This window comes from Pan troglodytes, chromosome 11 (assembly GCF_028858775.2).
Source record: "Pan troglodytes isolate AG18354 chromosome 11, NHGRI_mPanTro3-v2.0_pri, whole genome shotgun sequence".
Classification (NCBI taxonomy): Eukaryota; Metazoa; Chordata; class Mammalia; order Primates; family Hominidae; genus Pan; species Pan troglodytes.
Genome location: NC_072409.2, coordinates 43,174,520 through 43,189,673, shown reverse-complemented (window position 1 = coordinate 43,189,673; position 15,154 = coordinate 43,174,520). Strand labels below are relative to the sequence as shown.

Genomic DNA, 15,154 nt, shown 5'->3' with positions numbered 1-15,154 from the left:
TGTCTATTCAGCAAAGTGCTGGAGGGTCGAACCAGGTAAGAAAAAAATTAATCAGGCAAAAAAGAAACTAAAGGCATCCACATGGAAAGAAAAGTAAAACTATATTGGCATGATGCCTTATGTAGAAAATCCTGTGTAATTCACAAAAAACTGGAAGTAATCATCAAGTTCAACAAGGAAGGTTGCATGATATAAGATTAATAAGTGAAATCAAGTGTATGTTTATATACTGACAACAATCCATAATGAAATTTTAAAAATAATTCCGCTGCTCTACCTATGGAGTAGCCATTCTTTATTCCTTTGCTTTCTTAATAAACTTGCTTTCGGCCGGGCGCGGTGACTCACGCCTGTAATCCCAGCACTTTGGGAGGCCGAGGCAGGCGGGTCACGAGGTCAAGAGTTTGAGACCAGCCTGACCAATATGGTGAAACCCCGTCTCTACTAAAAATACAAAAATTAGCCGGGCGTGGTGAAGGGTGCCTGTAGTCCCAGCTACTCGGGAGGCTGAGGCAGAAGAATCGCTTGAACCCGGGAGGCGGAGATTGCAGTGAGCCGAGATCGTGCCACTGCACTCCAGTCTGGGCAAACAGAGCGAGACTCTGTCTCAAAAAAAAAAAAAAAAAAAACTTGCTTTCACTTTATCGATAAAAAAATTTTAATGAAATTTTAAAAATAATTCAATTCACAATACCATCAAAAATAAAACTTCAAAATTAATTTACAAAAGGGCAAAATTTGTACATTGAAAATTACTAAATATTGCTAAGAGAAATTAAAGCACTCAACAAATGGAAAGAGATTCCATGTTCATGATGAGATGGCAATTCTCCCCCAAATAGATATGCAAAATTAAATGCAATTCCTACAAAGTCTATCACAGCACGGTTTTCTGAAAAAAAATAACAAACTGACACTAAAATTTATATGGAAATGTAAGGAACCCTGAACCGCCAAAACAATTTTGAAAATGAAGAAAAACATTGGATAACTTACACTACTTAATTTCAAAACTTACTATAAAGCTGCCATAATCAAGATAGCGTAATGCTGACATAAAAGGCATGCAGGTCTCTTCCCCTCAGTCCCGTATTAAACTTGAGTTAGAAGATGCCAATCTCAAAATGGAGGTAAAACCATTGCCTGCTAGCCCCCAGTCCAACTCTGGTGGCCAATCTGAATTGTTACCAATTTTATTTTTCCAGACACGGTCTCAGTCTGCTGCCCAGTGTGGAGTGCAGTGGCGCAATCACAGTTCACTGTGGCCTCGACCTCCTGAACTCAGGTGATCCTCCACCTCAGCCTCCCGAGTAACTGGGACCACAGCCCCGCATCACTATGGCCGGCTAATTTCTTAACTTTTTGTAGAGACAGGGCTCTCTCTGTTGCCCACGCTGGACTCAAACTCCTGGGATCAAGTGATCCTTCTGCCTCCGCTTCCCAAAGTGCTGGGATTACAGGCATGAGCCACCACGAGAGCATGCCTGGTATATGAATTGCCTTTCCTTCTCCACTTCTGCATTTTTATTAAAACACTGCAAAACTTCCAAGGTGCTTCTCCTGTATGTATTCTTTCACATTAAGTCAATCACTCAAGATCCACAAACAAGACAGAGAATGCACATATCCCAGCCTAAAATAAAACTTTAAAAAATCATTTGGTGCTCATTTCCAGCCTGATTTGAGGCCCTAACACTACCAACTTGGAACTACCACTCATGTGAGTTTCCTCTGGCTCTCTCCATGGCCCAGATAATCAATCCAACTTTCTACTGGCCAGGCTGGCCTCCCTGTAGCTGGTTCTCATAAACACGAAATTTGTATAATTGTTATTGGAACTACCTGCTGAAATACGGAACTGGTTAAAAGTACCATTTGTTTTAAAATGTACATGCACAGTTGCACATACATGCAGCAACACATCTTCCACAACCAGCCAATCAATCAAGTTAATGCTTTTTATTAGAGGACAAAACAAAAAATACCAATATAGAGCCTGCTTTTCTTTTCTGATGCCTTGGTAAACGTTTTTGGAGAAATCAAGAGAAAATATGACCGAATAAAGCAAAAATAAATTCAAATGTATAATATACAAAGTATAATTAGTCCAGTTCTCAAGAAGCAGGCTCTTTTACTGGGAGTAGTGGGTTGGTGAAAAAGATCTCTGATATATCTAGGAAAACAAATTCTTTTTCGATGCAGCCTTTCTTGTATATGAATAATGTATATGAGTGCTTATTTCCAGGTGACTCTGGTACAGCACATTACATTGAAACATCAATTCAAGTGTAATGTATAAAGTCGCAATGAACATGTTTTCTATCTAAGCTTAGGTAATGAATGATCTCAACACATGGTATGAATTCTATTGTTTGTAACAACCTTTCAGGGGAGTAAGGAGAAAACGATCTGTTTGAGGGCATATCACTGACAGTGAGTGACAGCCACAAAGAGCTGAAGTTGGGTGGCCCAAAAGTGCTCTGCTCATTTGATAAATGCTAAGTCAAATCACATCACAGTTTAGATGCATTAAATGGGGCACAAGTTAGAATAAAATCAGATGCCCGGGAGTTTTCCAAGTTTCAGATTAGAACAAAAGTCCAGGCACACACAGGACTTTGCTAGAAAACTTCTTGGTCTCTTCCCGTAAGATTCTGGTACCCAATTTCCCATGTTATAAAACTCCAAGTCTTTCCCCCCATTCGGTGCGCTGGACACATAAGATCATAGAGGGGTTCGTAGTTGTAAACGCACCCACTTAAAAAATTAAAAAGAGCAAACCAACAGACAAACAGCACCTGAAAAATCTCTCACGGGCTTTGAAGATATGGCCTGGCGTCCACAAAAAGAGTGGAGGGAAGACACTGGCCTCTGCGAACCCGCCTCCCTCCGGGAATGAAAGGCGGAGGGCGGGAGGGGTAACAGCCGCGCCCCGGGCTCCTCTAATTGGACCTCGCCCCTCCTGGCGCCCCGGCGACTGGGGCTTGGGGGCAGGGGTGTGAGGGACGGGGAGGACGAGGCCAGCTGTAGAGGGCGACCGGCTCAAAGGGGCGAGCTTTTCACGGCTCCCACGGGTCCGAGGCAGAGAAATTCACCTTTGCTCCTCTCCTTTGAAGAAGACATAGCTGCCTGCGCTCAATGAACAAAAAGAACCAAAACGCCAACCCCCGGCTCCCGCCTCTCCGGGGGCTCCCTTCCGCGCGACCCCAGCGCCGGCTCCCGCCCCGGCTTGCCCCGCCCCGGCCCCGCCCCGCGGGCTGGCACCGCCCGCCACCTCCCACCTCCCGCCTCCCGCCTCCCGCCTCCCGCCTCAGCCTTAGCCACAGCCCTGCGCCGGCGGGAACCCCTCTCACCCACCGCAAGGCGCGCCGGGCCCACCCGCTCTCGCGAGCCTTCCCTCTTGCCCCTCGCCTCCTCCTCCCGCTCTCGCCGCTGACGTGTCGGCCAGACCCCCGAGGGAAGCCTCCGCCCTCGCTGCGTTCTGCGGCCTGCCGCTTACCGGGTGGTCCTCGCGGGAGCTGCTTCAGCAGTTTGGGCAGTGGCGGAAAGGAAGCCACCGCCCGGGATCTGTGGCTTGAAAATTTGGCTTTGCCTCGTATCGGCTTTTTGTTTTGAGTGTTTTTGGAATTTTCCCGCGGTCGCTCGGCAGTGGAGCCGCGCGCGCGCACACGTGTCAGCAGTGCATTCTGGGGCCTGGCTAGCGGCCCCGCGCGCTCCCGCGGCGTCGCGGGAAAATTCCGACGAATCTCGGGTCCGTGGGGCGGGGCGGGCGCGGCCAGGGCTCTGGCGGAAGTGGGCCCGGCTGGGGCGGGTTCTAGGCGAGCGGAGTCGGTACTGCTCCAGTGTTCCCGGTTTCGCGCGGAAGCCCCGGCGGGAGCAGGGCTGCAGCAGCAGCGCCCGCGGAGAAGGGGCGCTGGCTTCTTCCATATTCTGTTCAAAATGTAGGGGAGGTAAAATGGAAATTAGTTCTTTTGAAGAAAAGTTGAGGCTTTGTCAACGGGGTAAAACCTCTAAAATAAGATTTTCTAACTGCGTTCTAAACAATAGCAACAAAAAAGGCATCTTCAGTTAATGATTTCCCCTACCGTATATCATCAGTTCCATACAGTGTTTGGTCGGAGTTCAGATCAGTTCAACGCTGTACATAAACCACCCAAACAAATATTAATAGAATTTTCTCCAAACTCCCATTTATGACAATGGCATTAGCTTGTCTTGGTGAATTTTTTTTTCTTCTAGAATCTGACGACTTAAGCTTTAAAATGTCTTAAATCAATGCCTCACAACCATAAATCATAATCATAAAACTACAGCTTAGGTCGGGCGCTGTGTCTCAGGCCTGTAATCCCAGCACTTTGGAAGGCCAAGGCGGGTGGATCACGAGGTCAGAAGATCGAGACCATCCTGGCCTACATGGTGAAACGCCGTCTCTACTGAAAATACAAAACGTTTAACCGGGTGCGGTGGCGGGCGCCTGTAATCTCAGCTACTCTGGAGGCTGAGGCAGGAGAATAGTTTGAACCAGGGAGTCAGAGGTTGCAGTGAGCCGAGATCGCGCCACTGCACTCCAGCCTGGCGACACAGGGAGACTCTGTCTCAAAAAAAAAAAAAAAAAAAAAAAAGCTACAACTTCACATATACGTTCAAAAACACACTACAGGCCGGGCGCGGTGGCTCACACCTCTAATCCCAGCACTTTGGGAAGCCGAGGCGGGTGGATCACCTGAGGTCAAGAGTTTGAGACCAGCCTGGCCAACATGGCAAAAACCCGTCTCTACTAAAAATACAAAAATTAGTGTGTACTCCCGGCTACTTAGGAGGCTGAGGTAGGAGAATTGCTCGAACCCAGGAGGCGAAGGTTGCAGTAAGCCAAGATCGCACTACTGCACTCCAGCCTGGGCAACAGAGCGAGACTGTCTCAACAAAAAACACCACAAAGCTGTGTGTGCTTGTAATAAAAATAGCTCTCAAGTATTTAAACATGTCCAACTATTCCTGTGGTGAAGAAATACCCGTTTTACCAATGAATACTTTCAATTCGGAGACTAATTTGCAGAGGTTATACATTTATAAGTGATACAATAAGTATATAGCATAGCAATAGCAACAATCTGTTTAAGAATTAAAGGTAGTTAAAAAAAGGAACCGATCCAGAGGTTGAGACAAAACTGGCAGAATCTGCAACTACATTAAGGAATTCGGTGTTTACATCCATTCTCAAAACTATTCCCTGCCAGTTAAGGAAGTCGGTGCTTTTTGATTGTTTTTTAATTTTAGATTCGGGGGTACATGTGCTTGCTTGTTACATAGGTATATTGTGTAATGGTGGGGATTGGGCTTCTGGTGTACCTGTCCCCCAAACATTGAACATTGTACCCAATAGCTAATTTTTCAGCCCTCACCCCCTTCCCACCCTCTCCCTTTTTGTAGTCCCCAGTGTCTTGTTATTCCCATTCTTATGTACATGTATACCTATTGTTTAGCTCCTGCTTATGAGAACATGCAATATTTGATTTTCTGTTTCTGAGTTTGTTCACTTAGGATAATGTCCTCCAGCTCCATCCATGTTGCTGCAAAGGACATGATTTCGTTCTGTTTTACAGCGGAGAGGTCGATGTGTTTTTGATGTGTGCATAGTGTGACATGGATAAATCAAAAGCAAGTCCTGGGTAGGGAAATACATGCCTGAGGGGCACTCATCGTGGCACCTTGACCATGAGAAAGTCACCTCTCTGGTAACAAATCGAGAGTGAGTTGACATTTAAGTTCTGCATTTATCAGCAAAGCAAGCAATTAAAGTATGTATTTCTTGAGAGAAATTATCTATTTTGGTACCCACATCCTTTTACATATTTGCTGAAAAATCATTTTTAGTGTTTGTTAATGATTGATGTCTTGCCATATCCCAGTTTTCTGTCTTTTTAGTTCAGTGGTTAATAAAGAATTGCTAGGCTCATCCAACTTTGCAGTATATGAAATGACACCATGTTTAGGCCTAAATTAGACCTAAATGGGAAGCATATATAGCATAAAGATCCAAACTTATATTTATAGGGATTCATTTTGCTTGGCATTCATATACATGGAACTATCTTAATAATATTTTAAGCAATAGTGAGATGTTCACTTTGTAAAATGCCCAGAAAGTTTCCAGAGAAACAGATATTTCAATACAAACCCTCTTTTTAATTGAATCATAAAATTGATTATGGGTGATCCAATTTTTGTTTGTGTGTGGGAGTGTGTGTGTGTGTGTGTGTGTGTGGTTTTGATTTGTTTGTTTTGAGACTGCATCTCACTCTCACCCAGGTTGAAGTGCAGTGGTGCAAACACAGCTCACTGCAGCCTCGACCTTCTGCGCTCAAGCAATCCAACCACCTCAGTGGCACCAAAATGCTGGAATTACAGGCGTGGGCCACCGGGCCCAGGTATGTGTTACTCTGGAACACAGTTTTGGTTGTAGTATAGAACCCAATCACAAATAATGTCGCAAAATGAAAAATGGCCTACTTAGGTGAAAGTTATTACATCGTTTACATTAAATCTTTACATTCTAGAGGAAAACAAGTCAATTGGCTGAGTGCTGCAAAGTTCCTGACATTATCAAACCTTCCTTCAAAGTTCAACAAATAGAATCAACTGTCTTAGAATCCACGTTGTGGAAACCATTGTACCAAGACTCTTACTTCCAGAATTAGTTCAGACACCACCCACCTGGTTTCCAGTCCTTATTTGGCACCCCAACATTTAACATTATCTTTCCTTTTCTTTTTTTTTTTTTTTTTTGAGACAGAGTCTCACTCAGTCGCCCAGGCTGGAGTGCAGTAGCATGATCTCAGCTCAGCTCACTGCAACCTTTGCCTCACCGGTTCAAGCAATTCTCATGCTTCAGCCTCGTGAGTAGCTGGGATTACAGGCACATGCCATCACGCCCTTAATACTATCTTGTCCATGGCTTTGATATTTGCCTCTTGTACCTCAGTTGTGAATAATGCGTGTTGAAGTTCCAGGCACTGGGCTAACTCCTTGGCCTGGGTTATTCCCTTTGATTCTCACAGTGATCTTATGTAATCCACAGTGGTAATATTCCACTTTCACAGATACAGAAACTCATGCACAGAGCCATCTCTTCTAGTGGAGGGTGGAACCTGGCTTCAACTCCATTTACAGTGGCCTCTTACTTATAATGTTCTTGCTCCTGGCCCAGGCTGGTGACTTGAAAATAGGGTGAGGTGATCCCAGAGGCTTCTGCACTCTAATCACCACATTACTTTCCCATTAAAACATTCCAACTGAGGAAATGTAAGTTGAGTTAGAGAAGAGAACAATGAGAATATTTTTTGTGCCAGAAACACTTTAAGAAACGGAGTAGATAATAGTGAAGGGCTTTGATCTGCCACCCTGAAGGGGAAAAGGCCAAGAAAGGGATGGCTGCAGGAGATGGAAATTCATGGAAAAAGGGAAATGTATTATAAATGCTGCATGGAAGCTGCCACTTCTACCCTGCCCCCAATATGCTCACTCCCTAGGCTCTGCTGAAAGAATGCACCTAGGAGGACATGTTTGTACTACAGCCTCCATTACTAGCCACAGCTAATTGAACCAGAGATGGTAGCCTGACCCTAGCTGAACCAATCAAACTATTGCTGGGGAATTTGGAATTGCAACACTGAGAGACCGTAACATCTCTATACAACAGGAGCTAAAGCCCTCGTGCCAACTGGAGTTACTGGGGGAAGAAAAATATGTAAGTAGCAAAGAAAGTTGGCTGGCAGAGAAAAGCAAAATGATGTTGAAAGGCTGTTATTTATTCTGTGAGAGAGAGGGGAGCTTCCATTCCTTATTTTTTATTTTTAAGCCTAATTTTAAGGTAAACTGACTATATATTTTTTCTGTTCTTAGTTGTTCACAGGATTCCCCCATATCCTTGCAACAGTCATCCTTTTACCTATGCTGACTTCAGTGAGTTTCTCTCCCTCACTGCAAAGCAAGCCCTAAGAACCTGGAGGTGGCAGCTCTTCATCGTGTCACTGGGCATTCGCACTTTGGCTGAGCCTATTTGATAAATTAATCAATAGATACCTATTGCGAGATTACTATAGGGAATGAAAAATAGCTTTTCCGTAACCATCCTAGGTTCATGGCTGAGGCCTCCATAATAAAAGATTAACAGGAGCAAAGCATAGACATTGCATGTAAGTTTCCCATGACATAGGAGCCTTCCTAAGGAAAGGAAGACCCAGAGAAGCTGTTAAACTTGTGTGTTTCTATGCCAGGTTTTCATGAAGAGTGGACAGTTGTGGGGAGATACAGTTGAACAAAGATGGGAATAAACTGGGGGGGAATTTAGCAAGGCTTATTTGTTCAGATTTTTCTCTGTAACCTGTCAGTCTTCAGAGATAAGAAAGTACCTTTCCTGTGGAGATAGGTACTGTGGATATAGGCAGCACTTCTTACATGAGGGTCTTAGGACCTGCTTCAGGGGAAGTTCAGAAAATCATTCCAAGGTTTTATGACCTGCATCAGGAGAAAGGAGAGGAGGGAAGGTGAGAGTGACTTTCCAGCTTCTGCCATGTTTTCAAATATCAACATGCTGTATTTAGGAGAAGCATGTTCTCAACCCAATCACTACAAAGCATAAAGCACAAAGCCTATACGCTGTGTGAAAGACACAGATCTAAGTATTTTAGAGTTGAGAGAAAGCAGGAGTTCTCTAGGTTTTGGATTTGGCAGGGGAGGGGGCCAGTAAAATGTCAGTAATATTAGAAGTTAACAGAGTTAACAACTTTTTATTTGGTCAAGTAAAGACCTTAGGAGAAAAAAGTCTGCCATAATTATAATTTCATTTTTTAAGAAATGTATTTTTAACTTTAAGACAAGATGAAGGGAAAAAGTCTCAAAGAACAGTCTTTTAAATTGAATAAGTTTTATTTCATGAAAAACTCATTATGTTGTTTTTATTTATCTCATTTTACCACTTCCTCCCCTTGTTAGTATCAGAACACCGCTTTTAGTTAGCACGGCAATGTGCCCAATAAAAAGGACCACCTTCCCTACAACTAGACTCCATTCCGACTAGGGGTGGCCAGCAACTCAGCTGTAGCCAGTGAGAGAGAAAAGGTGGAAAGACAAGAGAGGCCAGGAGATATTTAGCCCTCTTCCCCTCTCTCCTGCTTCCTACTTAGTATAAGGGCAGAAGGGCTTAAGTTCCCATCATCTTGGACTATAAACAACTCTCAAGGATGATAGTCACAGAATGAGGATGGCAGAGCATAAAAAAAGGAGGGCTGGGCACAGTGGCTCATGCCTATAATCCCAGTGCTTTGGGAGGCTGAGGCGGGTGGATCATCTGAGGTCAGAACTGTGAGATCAGCCTGACTACCGTGGAGTAACCCTGTCTCTACTAAAAAATATATAAAATTAGCTGGGCATGGTGGCTCATGCCTGTAATCCCAGGTACTTGGGAGGCTGAGGCAGGAGAATTACTTGAACCTGGGGGACGGAGGTTGCTGTGAGCCGAGATCACTCCATTGCACTCCAGCCTGGGCTGCAAGAGTGAAACTCTGTCTCAAAAAAGGAAAAAAGAAAAAAAGAAAAAAGAAAAAAGAGAAGAAGGAGGACCCTGGGTTCCCAATAATCATAAGAATTACCTGGCTTGCCTAACTCTGGACTTTATAATTGCAAACCCCAAATATCTGAGACAGGTCTCAGTTAATTTAGAAAGTTTATTTTGCCAAGGTTGAGGACACACACCCATAACACAGGCTCAGGAGGTCCTGATGACATGTGCCCAAGGTGGTCAGAGCACAGTTTGGTTTTATACATTTTAGGGAGACATGAGGCATCAATCAACATATGTAAGATAAATATTGTTTCAGTCCAGAAAAGGCAGGACAACTCAAAGCAAAGGTGGGACAACTCGAAGTGGGGAGGGGGCTTCCAGGTCATAGGTAGATAAAAGACAAATGGGTGCATTCTTTTGAGTTTCTGATGACCCTCTCCAAAGAAGGCAATCAGATACACATTTATTTCAGTGAGCAGAGGGGTGACTTTGAATAGAATGGGAGGTAAGTTTACCCTAAGCAGTTCCTAGCTTGACTTTTCCCTTTACCTTAGTGATTTTGGGGCCCCAGATTTATTTTCCTTTCATATTTCCCCCCCTTTCTTTTTAAAAAATAGTTTGGAGAAAGAATTTTAGAAGAAAATGAGTCTCTGGTCTCATTTTTTTCTGATCTCTCATGGCTAGCATGGTTTATTCCTAGATGGGTAGGTCCCAAGTTATTAGGAAAGTTCATTTTTAACAGGTTGTGAAATCTTATGTTTTATGAAGAGAAAATAGGGGGAGGAAGGGAGCAAAACAACAACAAACAAAAGAACAATCTTGGAAAATTGGTATAGGCCATATGATTCTGAAGTCCATACATCAGTAGGTAGGTATGAAAGTGGATTATGTATGTAAATAGGTTGCTGTTATTTTCTTCTGAAGTTTAAGTTGTCTAGCTTCAGTTTGCAAGGCTTTACAACAGTGACTCCAAATTAGGGAAAATGGGGGGGAAAAGAAGGAAAAAAATGAAAACATTATTTTGAAGACTTATAGCCAAGAAAAATTAGAATTTGGCCCAAACTGTAGAAAATAATAAAAACTGGAAAACATTAGGCAAGACTCGAATGTAACAACAGGTGTACTATAGTTTTTGAAACAGAATTTTTCTCTCTCCAGTTTCCCATTTTTACTACAGCCAAATCATGGTAAGACTGATTTGCTTTATTACACTTGAACTGACAATTTGTATACAGTGCAGCAAGAATAATTATTTGTTTACATAGGCTTTTAAATTGCCTTTGATGGAAATTTGTTCCATAGAAGGAATCTGAGATAAGACTTTTAAAGTCCAGCCCAGCCATGGATTTGTACCATCAAATACCTATGAGTTGGGTGAATTTCTCTACTCCTGAGGTTCCAAGATAGACTTGGGGCTCCTGGGCCTGTCAGAAAGTTACATTCTTTACTTACCACAGGTCAGGAACCCTGTACAGGGACTATGTAGACAAGGTATGAGGTCTGTTTTCCCAAGGGGCTTTTATTGGCTCCATAAGTCAAGTCTGATTCCTTAAAGGAAAGCACATCATTCCAGTCAAAGTCTTGGTAAAATAACCAGTTTCTCAAATTGTGTCCTGTTATAAATGAAGACATATTCTTATTGCACTTATGCAAATCACTGTATTGCCATAAGTTAAGAATATTCACAAATGATTTCCAAATTCCTGAGAAATCAGGTAGAGAGAAACAAATATGTTCTAAATTTTGTTCACAGAAGTGTACTAAATTGTTAAAAGCTGTTAATAGCTCAAAAAAAGTTTCTTTGACTCTAAAGAAACAAAACAAAGGATGAGAAACGTTTTAAGCAAAAAGTCAAAAAGATTACTTTAGTCTTCTATTAGTTCAGTCCATGTGGTTAATTTCTGTTCTGCCTGATATTCATAAACATTTCAGTTCTCCATGAATCCCAAAAGTTTTTCTCCTATTCTGATGCCACAATTTCCAAAGTTATCAGAAACTTATATTCAAGAGCACCTGTTAGAGTTTTATAGCTGATTATAAATCCACCTTCTAAAGAGGACCAAAACAAGACAATTGTCTGTGGATGACAAAACGTTTTATGGCAGCCATAGTCAAAGACACAGCTGACAAGGAAATTTGTTACCTCTGTGGCACATAATAATTTAACTTAACAATTATAATTATTACTGATAATGTACACTAAGTCACATCAGAATCATAGGCATTTCCCATAATTTTGGAACACATACCAATAACATAATTATACAAATACAGCCCAAAGAAAACCAAACACTATTTCACATTTGACAATGTTTTCTGTATAATTTTTATACCAATAAGCCAAATTATGTCATTTTTGGACTTTAGGGAAACTAATATCTTAAAGGATTAATCATGTCAGAAAAAGACATAATTTATCATTTGATTTTGGAAAGTTTGTTAAATATCAAAGGTTTAAAACACTTGATATCACACATCACTGTAAAATAAGTCATTCATTTGACTAAGGTGATAACTCAAGAATTTCCAAAAAAGGTGAAAACCTTCATTCTTTGAGAGAGGAGACTTAACTTTTCAAACAATAAGTCCTAATAAAAACAGCATGAAGCCAATTAAATTTTTTTCAAAATTTTGTGAACAATCTATACGATTTTTATCTTATCTTGACCATAAGATATAACTTACATAAGCCTTTTATAACCTTCATAACCTTTATTAAGGAGGTGGTTAATGCTTCAAGAAAACCTTGTTAATCTGACAGAGGGGTCCATATGATGGTCTTGCATCAGTGTGCCTTTAACATTAATGGTTAATTTATAGAAAAACTGAACTTATTTTATCTCTCAAAATTGGCCCTTACAATCCCACACACCCACATCTTGTGCGATAGTCCCTGAACGTTGAGTTGTTGAATAGCTTTAATTTCTGGCCCTGTGTCTCAGGAATGCAGTTTATTTTGATTGACATCTTCTATGAGGCCTGAAGATGAGGCTTTAATTGCTGTATTTTAGATTTAGCAGGATTTAGTGTCCTCTTAGACCCAGGACTGAAAGCCCTGTAACTCAACGTCAAAAGGACTTTAAAAGCCCATACAGAAAGATACAAGGATGTAATAACCTTAATTAAAAAATATATTTTAATCTCAGTTTTTTTCTAAGGAAACCGAAAACTTAATAATAATGGCATAGGAATTGTTTCAATAAACCATAAAATCTGTTAGGCCAGTTCCTAAAAGGCAAAAGAGAATAACTTCTGCACTGCACAGAATATTATGTTGGAAGAAAACATTTCCCTTACACCTTTAAGAAAACATTGTTAGCATCAGGCCACAACAAACAGAACTTGAGGAAGAAAAACTTATATTACCTGAAAGATGAGTTGGAGAGTGTTACTGTATGTCAACCTTTAAAAGAGGAGAGAAAACCGAAAATGGCAAGATGCAATAAAAGTTGAAATTTAGGTTAAAAATTAACATCTGTAGGCTGGGCGCAGTGGTTCACACCTGTAATCCCAGTGCTTTGGGAGGCCAACACAGGCAGATCATGAGGTCAGGAGTTTGAGACCAGCCTGGCCAGCATGGTGAAACCCCTCTCTACTAAAAATACAAAAAATTCGCCGGGCATGGTGGTGCATGCCTGTAGTCCCAGCTACTAGGGAGGCTGAGGCAGGAGAATCGCTTGAACCTGGGAGGTGGAGGTTGCAGTGAGCTGAGATTGTGCCACTGCACTCCAGCCTGGCAACAGAGCAACACTCCATCTGAAAAAAAAAAATTCATTGCTCTAACCAATTGTTTAGTGTATAAGTGGTTTTTTTACATCAAGCCCCATCTGTAGAAAGACCATTACAATTTCCCTTTAATTAATAGACAATTTGATCATATAAAAGTTTTGGGGTTTTTTTTAATAAATCATCTTATTGTGACTTACACAGACTATTCATGATATGCTTGGACTTTCTGGTTTGTCCTGAACATCCCTGTTTGTTAAACAACCAGTTATTTTATTTTAGGACTAAATTTACCATACAAGATTCTGTCTCATGTAAAATTATTTCTCTTTAAGCTTTCTTACAAAAAAAAAAAAAAAACCTCTTTATTTTTATAACTTTCATTACATCTCTCTTATTTCCTGGCTCCTTTTACCTTGTTTTATATATAACATTTATATAAGGTTTGAATTAGACAAAAATTGTTCACCTTTTTAAAAAGGACACACTTTTTTGAAATAATGTTTTCCTATAACATAGTTTTATTGGAAAATACCCAAATAATGAAATATCTATTATTTAATTTAATATAACTTTAGATTCTAAATTATGATGAGTTTGTCTACAAGTATTTATCCCATTACATTTGGTTAATTATTGTATTTTAATCATTTACCTAGATATTTATGAAAACTACAATAGGCTTCGTTTAAAGTTATGGAACCACCATTGCAAAATTATATCTAAGACAATGAAAAAGATCTGACCTAACTGACTCCATCTTGCTTCTAACCTCCAAGCTGTTCTTGTTTATTCCTGGGTATAGGCTGAGCTAACTTTGGGAGGAACTTAGTTTACAGTTTAGCTTTGAAACAAAGACGATAACAGTCCTTTCCCAAAATAAACCTTACTGCTTGTGGACTAGACTGCCTAAAGTCACAAGATTAGAAGTTATAGTAATCTTACTAAATTCAAGATGTAACTATTTTCATTAGACCTATATTTATGTCTTATTTATTAAAATTACAGCCAGGTGCAGTGGCTCACGCCTGTAATCCCAGTTGGAGGCCGAGGCAGGCAGATCACTGGAAGTCAGGAGTTCAAGACCAGCTTGGCCAACATGGTGAAACTCCATCTCTACTAAAAATACAAAAATTAGCTGGGTGTGGTGGCAGGTGCCTGTAATCCCAGCTACTTGGGAGGCTGAGGCAGGAGAATCGCTTGAGCCTGGGAAGTGGAGGTTGCAGTGACCGAGATCAAGCCACTGCACTCCAAACTGGGTGACAAAGAAAGACTCTGTCTCAAAAAAAAAAAAAATTACATAAGCAAAGATCATTCTGTCTTGGTCTGGATCTGTAATTTTGTAGCCTCTATGCCAAATTTTGACACCCTATAGTATTTGGCAGGGATAAGCATGAAATTTCTTAACAAATGCAAACAAAAATGTATGCTGGCAACTCCCATTTCTAACATTATTTCACCAATAATTTCAAAGCTAGTTTATTTATGAAAAGATTTTACTTATGTAAACTTGAAAAAGCATTTGACTAGTCTTTTTTCCTGATAAAGTATTTGGTTCAACCACCTTTACTTTCTTAAGCCAATTAATTGGAGTTCCTTTACATATTTTCAGTAGTGAAACATTGTGTACACAACACATAAATACATAGATATGTTAGGCATGCTGATAGAAGTACATCTCATAGATTCTTAAGAGTTTTTTTTTTTCCTATCTTAGACTTTCAAATTCTTTTTTCTTTTCTTTTTTCTTTTTTTTTTTTTTTGAGACAGAGTCTCGCTGTGTCACTCAGGCTGGAGTGCAGTGGCACAATCTCAGCCCAATGCAACCTCTGCCTCCCAGGTTCAAACGATTCTCCTGCCTCAGCC

At 41.1% G+C, this 15,154-nt stretch overlaps 1 protein-coding gene across 9 annotated transcripts in view; it reads right to left on the bottom strand.

Annotated features, from left to right (window-relative positions):
• The window catches only part of FANCC (FA complementation group C), a 218,832-nt gene extending 214,907 nt beyond the window's left edge, over positions 1-3,925 (bottom strand). For 5 of the 9 annotated variants that reach the window (XM_009456941.4, XM_024345774.2, XM_009456948.4 and 2 more), the window contains exon 1: positions 3,500-3,925. The gene's annotated coding sequence lies outside the window, so the exon portion shown is untranslated. Of the gene's footprint in view, positions 1-2,798; positions 3,035-3,095; positions 3,204-3,357 lie in introns of those variants that run through there. The other 4 variants (XM_063788502.1, XM_063788506.1, XM_063788504.1 and 1 more) reach the window with 4 other exon arrangements.
• Between the last annotated feature and the right edge of the window lie 11,229 nt (positions 3,926-15,154).